The sequence below is a fragment of the Chlorocebus sabaeus genome, chromosome 2 (genome assembly GCF_047675955.1).
Source record: "Chlorocebus sabaeus isolate Y175 chromosome 2, mChlSab1.0.hap1, whole genome shotgun sequence".
Taxonomy (NCBI): Eukaryota; Metazoa; Chordata; class Mammalia; order Primates; family Cercopithecidae; genus Chlorocebus; species Chlorocebus sabaeus.
In genome coordinates, this window is record NC_132905.1 from 71,160,879 (window position 1) to 71,168,424 (window position 7,546).

A 7,546-nucleotide genomic window follows, 5' to 3' on the forward strand; every position below is an offset into this window, starting at 1 on the left:
CGCTCTGTCGCCCAGGCTGGAGTGCAGTGACGTGATCTTGGCTCACTGCAACCTCCACCTGCTGGGTTTAGCAATTCTCCTGCCTCAGCCTCCTGAGTAGCTGGGATTACAGGCATATGCCACCATGCCTGGCTAATTTTTGTATGTTTAGTAGAGATGGGGTTTTGCCATGTTGGGTAGGCTGGTCTGGAACTCCTGGCCTCAAGTGATCTGCCTGCCTCAGACTCCCAAAGTACTGGAATTATAGGCATGAGTCACCACGCCTGACCCAAAAGTTTATACAATGAAATATAACATTAGCATACAAATAAAATGTATTTCTGCAGTCTATACATCTTTGCTCTACTTAAAAATTCGAATTTGCCAGGTGTGGTGGCTCACACTTTTAATCCCAACACTCTGGGAGGCAAAGGTGGGAAGATTGCTTGAGTCTAGGAGTTCGAAACCAGCCTGGGCAACATAGCAAGACCCCATCTCTAAAAAAAATTAAAAAATAAGAACTTAGCCAAGTGTGGTGGTGTGTGCCTGTAGTTTCAGCTACTTGGGAGGTCAAGTAAGGAGGATCACTTGAGCCCAGGAGGTCGAGGCTGCAGTAAGTTATGATTGTACCACGGTACTTCATGCTGGGTGACAGAGCAGGACTCTGTCTCTCGCAAAAAAAAAAAAAAAAAAAAAAAAAAAATTCTAATTTATCTTATTAAAAAAAGGATTGTAAATATTTAAGAAAGACTTTCTGGGTGTTTTCTTCCAAGGGCCTCTCAGTGTACATAGTTTGCAGCACGGCTTTCAAATACTTATTTGTTGGTTGCAAATGCAATTTTAAGTAGTCTGACCATCATTCATTTTCTGAAATATTATCAACAAGAGTAGACTTACTGAAGCAGCCATTAGCAGAACTGATTATAAATATCAGTTTGTATGTGCCAGATGCCTTGAACTGTCACCTCTTAGAGACATATGAGTTAAATCAGCAGATTGCTGTGGAATTAGAAAAAGAAACGAAGACATCTTTAGGAACAAAATACACGATTTGACAGTACAAATGTATGCTGTTGCAGGCAAAGGAGAAAGAAAAATCTTTACTCCAAGACAAAGTGAACACAGTTGTGGTTCATGGGCTTCCTGACAAAATATTTGATCTGCTTGCGTGCACACAAGATGGGTCATAGCTGGCAAGAGATAGAGCTACGAGCACAGGAGTATTCTAGCACATTCTTAGAAATGTGTTAGAGAAAACACCTGATTTACAATTCTGCTCTCTATTAGCTCCATCCTTGTCCCTGAGCTAAGGGAACACACACTAAAACTCACACATCAAAATGAAATCCCAAGGAAACCTAAGCAAAATGTAAACAAAAATATAACCCTTGAAAAAGACAGCGGGTCCAACAGTCACAGTAAGAAAGGTCTGGATAATTTTGTTCAAAAGCTGTTGCTTTGTTCAAATGTACTTTGAAATATTCATTAAAAAAGTTTTTTTTGACCCGTTGGGGCTTCTTTGGAGGAAATCTATGCAAAGATAAACAGAACAGATGAAGAAGGTGGGAGAATCATGATGGAGAGGTTTACAAGCTGATTTGTTAAAATGATCTTTTTTGATTGGAGATGAACTGTGGATAAATGAACACTGTCTGTGAGTGACTTTTCTGTTTTTGTTTTTGCACTTTCTAATCCCCTCAGAGATGAGAGGGCATCTGGAGGTCTTTCTCTTGAGATTCTAATGAGGCTAAGGCAGAGAGCAATTGCAGAAACTTATATGAGCATTACTCTTTTTATGGACCGAATTCTGTCTCCTCAAATTCGTATGGTAATGTTCTAACCCCCAATGTGACTGCATTTGCAAATAGGACTTTAATGAGAAAATGAGTGTTAAATGAAGCCATAAGGTTGGGACCCTAACTCAATAAGACTGGTGTCCTTATAAGAAGAGAGAGGGATACAAGTGCACAGAGGAAAGGCCAGATGAGGACACAGCAAGAAGGAAGCCACCTGCAAGCCAAGGAGAAAGGCCTTTGGAGAGATGAAACCTACTGACAGCTTGATCTTGGACGTCTAGTATCCAGAACTGTGAGAAATGTGTTTCTGTTAAGTCACCCTGCCTGGGGCACTGTGTTATAGCAGCCCCAGCTGACTAAGATATCGCAATAGCTGTTCTGTTCAACTTGTAGTCTGTGGACCAGTGCCGGTGCTTGACCTGTTAGATCACAGTAAGACAAGTACTAAAATTGAGAGTAAGACTTAAGAAACTTAAAAAAAAAAAAAGCAATTTGACAGAATTACTTTATGTCTCTTGAATTGATAATATTAAGATATGTATTTTATATGATTTAAAAATGTTCACTTTCCCAGTAATTCAATTTTCTTTTCCTTCCTTCCTTCCTTCCTTCCTTCCTTCCCTCCCTCCCTCCCTCCCTCCTTCCTTCCTGCCTTCCTTCCTGCCTTGCGTTGCCTTCCCTTTCCCCTTCCCCTTCTCCTTCCTTCCTTCCTTCCTTCCTTCCTTCCTTCCTTCCTGCCTGCCTGCCTGCCTGCCTGCCTGCCTTGCCTTCCCTTGCCTTGCCTTGCCTTGCCTTGCCTTCCCCTTCCCCTTCCTTCCTTTCTTTTCTTTATTTCTTTATTTCTTTCCAAAGTTTCACTCTTATTGCCCAGGCTGGAGTATAGTGTCACTATCTCGTCTCACTGCAAACTGCATCTCCTGGGTTCAAACAAGTCTCCCACCTCAGCCTCCCAAGTAGCTGAGATTACAGGCATGCACCACCACACCGGGCTCATTTTATATTTTTAGTAGAGGTTGGGTTTCACCATGTTGGCTAGGCTGGTCTTGAACTCCTGACCTTAGGTGATCTGCCTGCCTTGGCCTCCCAAAGTGCCAGGATGACAGGTATGAGCCACCATGCCTGGCTTTAGTTTTTTCGTATTTTATAAAAGTATAGCTCTGTGATGGATTGGAAAACAACTCTGCTCCTTCACCATAGGCTCTGATTTGGAAGGAAACTGGTTCCCCAGTTCTCCTCTGTGTTCTGAATCTGAGACATAATTAAATACTGTGCTCTCTGTTCTGAAGTGAAGTAGATACTAGAGACCAAAGACGGATTGACTTGTAACTTACCTACTCAGATTTTCCTTGAGCAAGGGCCCAGAATTTGATGATCACATATCTTGTATTAAATTGTCTCTCTCTTCTGTTGAAAAAATGCCATGTGAGAAGAAGAAGCTGATTAGTTTCTTCTTAGGTCAGATATTTTGAGGCTTTCCTTAGCTTCAAAGTAGCAACAAGCTAAACTCAATAGAATATTTTTTTACAGATTTGTTTCAACCCACAAGAAAAGGGAAGCTCTAACAGAGTTTGGGTTTCGCTGCATATATCAAAACAATCCAAATAATAGTGGCTTAGTGTTTTATGATCCTTTCAAATGACCAAGAAGTTTTGGGATAGACAGATCATAGTTTGTGGAACAGCTCAAGAATGTCCAGATGGATTTTTGAAGTTCTTTAGATTTTCTTTCATTTTCAGTTGTAATATGTCTGCTGCAGCTCCTGCTGTCATAGCTGCACTTCAATCAGAGAGAAGAGGAAAGCAAAGAGGACAATCCTAACTTACTGTGTATCAACTGATTCTATTCCATTTGAAGGTGCTTCCTGGTAGCCACACAAAAAAATGCTGCTTAATTATTATCGGCTAGAACTGTGTCCCATAGCCATTTCTAACTACAATTGATGCTGGAAAATGAGGAGGTGTTGTTTTGGTTTGGTTTTAGCTAGGCACATTGGTTCTATTTGTAGAGAGGAAGGGGAGAGTAATGATTGAGAGGGCAGCTAACACTGTCTGCCACAGATTAATGCAGAGTGCATCTTCCAACTCAAGTAGTGAGCTGCTTGACTGGGTTGCTAAAGAGAGAAATTCTCCTCACCTGACCACCTTACTGGATAGGCTGATTGGGGATAAGAGAGGAGACAGTCAGTGAGTACCATATACACCTCTTCACAGAAATCAGATCACAGAAGTGTTCTGAAAGTTTCATGCTTCTCTGAAAGCGTCAGTGTGTTTCTTTTTTGCCTTATTTTTGGGTCTTAGCAGTTTTTGCCATAATATGCCTTGGTGTGGATTTCTTTGTGATTGTCTTGCACGTGGTTTGCAGAACTTCTTGAGTCTATGGCTGCCTTTCAGTGTCAGAAAAGGCTCATTCATAATCTCTTCAAATATTTCTTCTGTTCGTTCTCTCTTCCTTTGCCTCCTGGAACTCCACTTATTCATGCTTTAGGCCTTTTACCTTGTTCCATAGAGCAATTCCACTCTTAAGTATTTCCTTTTTTTCCCTCTCATGCTTCAATAGTTATTTTTATAACGAGCAATATCAGTTCATTAATCATTTCTTCTATTTATCTAAGCTGGTGTTAACCCTGTTTCTTGAGTTATTAATTTCAGCTAATGACTTTATTATTTCTAAATTTTATATATTGTTTCTTAGTAGATTTTAACTCTCTGATAAAATTCCCCATCTTGCTATCTTATATTCTTGAACACATCAATCACATTTATTTTAAAGAGCTGTGGGTATCTTTCTATTGTCCATTTTCCTTCCTCCTCTCTTTTTTACAATTACTTGGTTCTACTTCTTGACATGCCTGGTGTTTTTCTGATGGCAGGAGGATGGCTTGAGCCCAGGAGTTCAAGACCAGCCTGGGGAACATAAAGAGATGCGTCTCTGCAAAAAATTAGAAACATTAGTTGAGTGTGATGGCATGCACCTCAGTTTCTCAGGAGGCTGAGGTGGGAAGATTGCTCGCGGCCAGGAAATCAAGGCTGCAGTGAGTTGTGTTCACGCCACTGCACTCCAGCCCAGCCTGGATGACAGAGCAACATCCTGTCTAAAAACAAACAAACAAACAACAACAAAAAAGGAAAGCAATCAATAAAAAGAACACAAATAAAATGCAATACAGTATAACGACTTATATAGCATTTACATTGTATTAGGTATTATAAGTAACCTAGAGATGATTAAAGTATAAGGAAGGATGTGCATAGGTTATAGGCAAATACTATACCATTTTATATGAGGGACTCTTTTTTTTTTTGAGATGGAGTCTTGCTCTGTTGCCAGGCTGGAGTGCAATGGCGCGACTCTTGGCTCACTGCAACCTCCGCCTCCCGGGTTCAAGAGATTCTCCTGCTTCAGCCTCCTGAGTAGCTGGGACTGCATACGCATGACACCATGCCTGGCTAATTTTTTGTATTTTTAGTAGAGATGGGGTTTCACTGTATTAGCCAGTATGGTCTCCATCTCCTGATCTCGTGTTCCCTCATCCCTCCTTCCTTGTTTCATTCCTTCCTTCTTTCCTTGCTCTTTTTTGAGACAAAGTCTTGCTCTGTCACCCAGGCTGGAGTGCAGTGGTGTGATCTTGGCTCACTGCAGCCTTGACCTCCTGGGCTCAATCCCTTGGGAGGCCGAGGGATTACAGGCATGAGCCACCGCGCCCAGCCTGTGAGTGACTCTTAAGTCCCTTGCATCCACAAATATCAGTATTGGAGTTGCGGGGGTGGGTCTTAGAACCTATCCCCATGGATACTGAGGGATAATTGTATGTAGTGACTCTTTTGTCTCTTCTCCCATGCCACTGAGAAATTGGCAAACTCTAGGAGGAGAAATGTGGCAGAGAATGTTATGATCATATCAGTGCATTTTATTTGTCTTTGGATCTTGATTCCTCAAATGTTGGCTACTTTGCTTTATCTGCTGTGGTTTGAAATAGCTACTTTAAACAGAAATTCAGCTTTTATAGTTTATCTAAGGGAAAGCTGCTTTGAAGCAAGCTATGCTCTCATAGCCAGAAGTTGAAATTTCACAGTTTAATTTAGCTTTTTCTGGGGTCACTAGGCACTGGTCCTTGGAGTCATCCAACTACAGAAAACATGGTTTTAAAGCACCCTAGAGTAGAAGCCCTTCTCATCACACTCGAGATGAGGATGGCAGCTCTGGGGGCTCAGCTACAGGATATTACCAGCTCTCACCAAAGACACCTTCCTTCTAAATTGCCACTCCCTTTAGTCTTTATATTCCTGAAATAGGTGAGGGGATTCAAGAATCCTGGAGCAGGTCTTCAATTCACAGTGTAAACTTTCTTTTCTGTCCCTCCCTCCCTCACTCTCTCCTTCCCTTCCACGCCTCACCTCCCTCCCTCCCTCCCTCCCTCCCTTCCTTCCTTCTTTTTTGAGACAGGGTCTTGCTCTGTCACCCAGGCTGGAGTGCAGTGGTGTGATCTTGGCTCACCGTAGTCTTGACCTCCTGGGCTCAAGCGATTCTCCCACTTCAGTCTCCTGAGTAAGTGGAACCACAGGTGTGTGCCACCATGCTGACGAAATAATTTTTTTTTTTTTTTATTTTAGAGACGGGGGTCTTGCTATATTGCCCAGGCTGGTCTTGAACTCCTGGGCTCATCTGATCCTCTCTCCTCAGCCTCCCAAAGTTCTGGGATTATAGGCATGAACCACTACATCCAGCCTGTCAATTTTCTTGGTGGAGCTTTGAATTTTACAGTCACATGAGTATTGTCTGATTGGTGCCTAAGTTAATCCTGAGTCAGAAAAAGCCCCAGTCTATATCCTGTTGCGCAGTCAAACCAAATTTAACATGAAAACATCCACTGCTTCCTGGAGGTAAAATAAATATGAGAACTAAAAACATTTGAAAAGTGGCTTTCCCTTTGGAAGTACAGGAACCCTTGCTCCCAGGATGTCCGACTCAGCCTACTCTTTTGGGAATGGTACTTCAGTGACATTATGGATTAAACAGTTTTTTTTTTCTTGAACTGCCTAGGATTCTTTCACTCATAATATTATCACTATGAGAAAATGCTTCGTAATGAGACCATTTTATAAATAATCTCTGGAACACAGCTCATGTGAAAGCTTTGGTTTTGGATTACCTTTGTTAAACTTGTTAATTCAGGAAGCTAAAGATTTAGAAAAGGGAATTGGAACCCTTTGGGGAAAACTGTGCATCTCCTGAATTTCCCTGATAACCACTCAAATAAGGCATTTGAGAGCCTTGTGCTTTCTTGTGATGACAGCTCTGTACACAGTTTATAAAAGGAAAAGTACATTTAAAAAATCTGTTGCCGGGAGCGGTGGCTCACGCCTGTAATCCCAGCACTTTGGGAGACTGAGGCCGGCAGATCACAAGGTCAGGAGATCGAGACCATACTGGCTAACATGGTGAAACCCGTCTCTACTGAAAATACAAAAAAAAAAAAATTAGCCTGGCATGGTGGCGGGCGCCTGTAATCCCAGCTACTTGGGACGTTGAGGCAGGAGAATGGCGTGAACCCAGGAGGTGGAGATTGCAGTGAGCCCAGATCACGCCACTGCATTCCAGCCTGAGCAACAGAGTAAGACTCCATCTCAGGGCCGGGCGCGGTGGCTCAAGCCTGTGATCCCAGCACTTTGGGAGGCCGAGACGGGTGGATCACGAGGTCAGGAGATCAAGACCATCCTGGCTAACACGGTGAAACCCCGTCTCTACTAAAAAATACAAAAAATCTAGCTGGG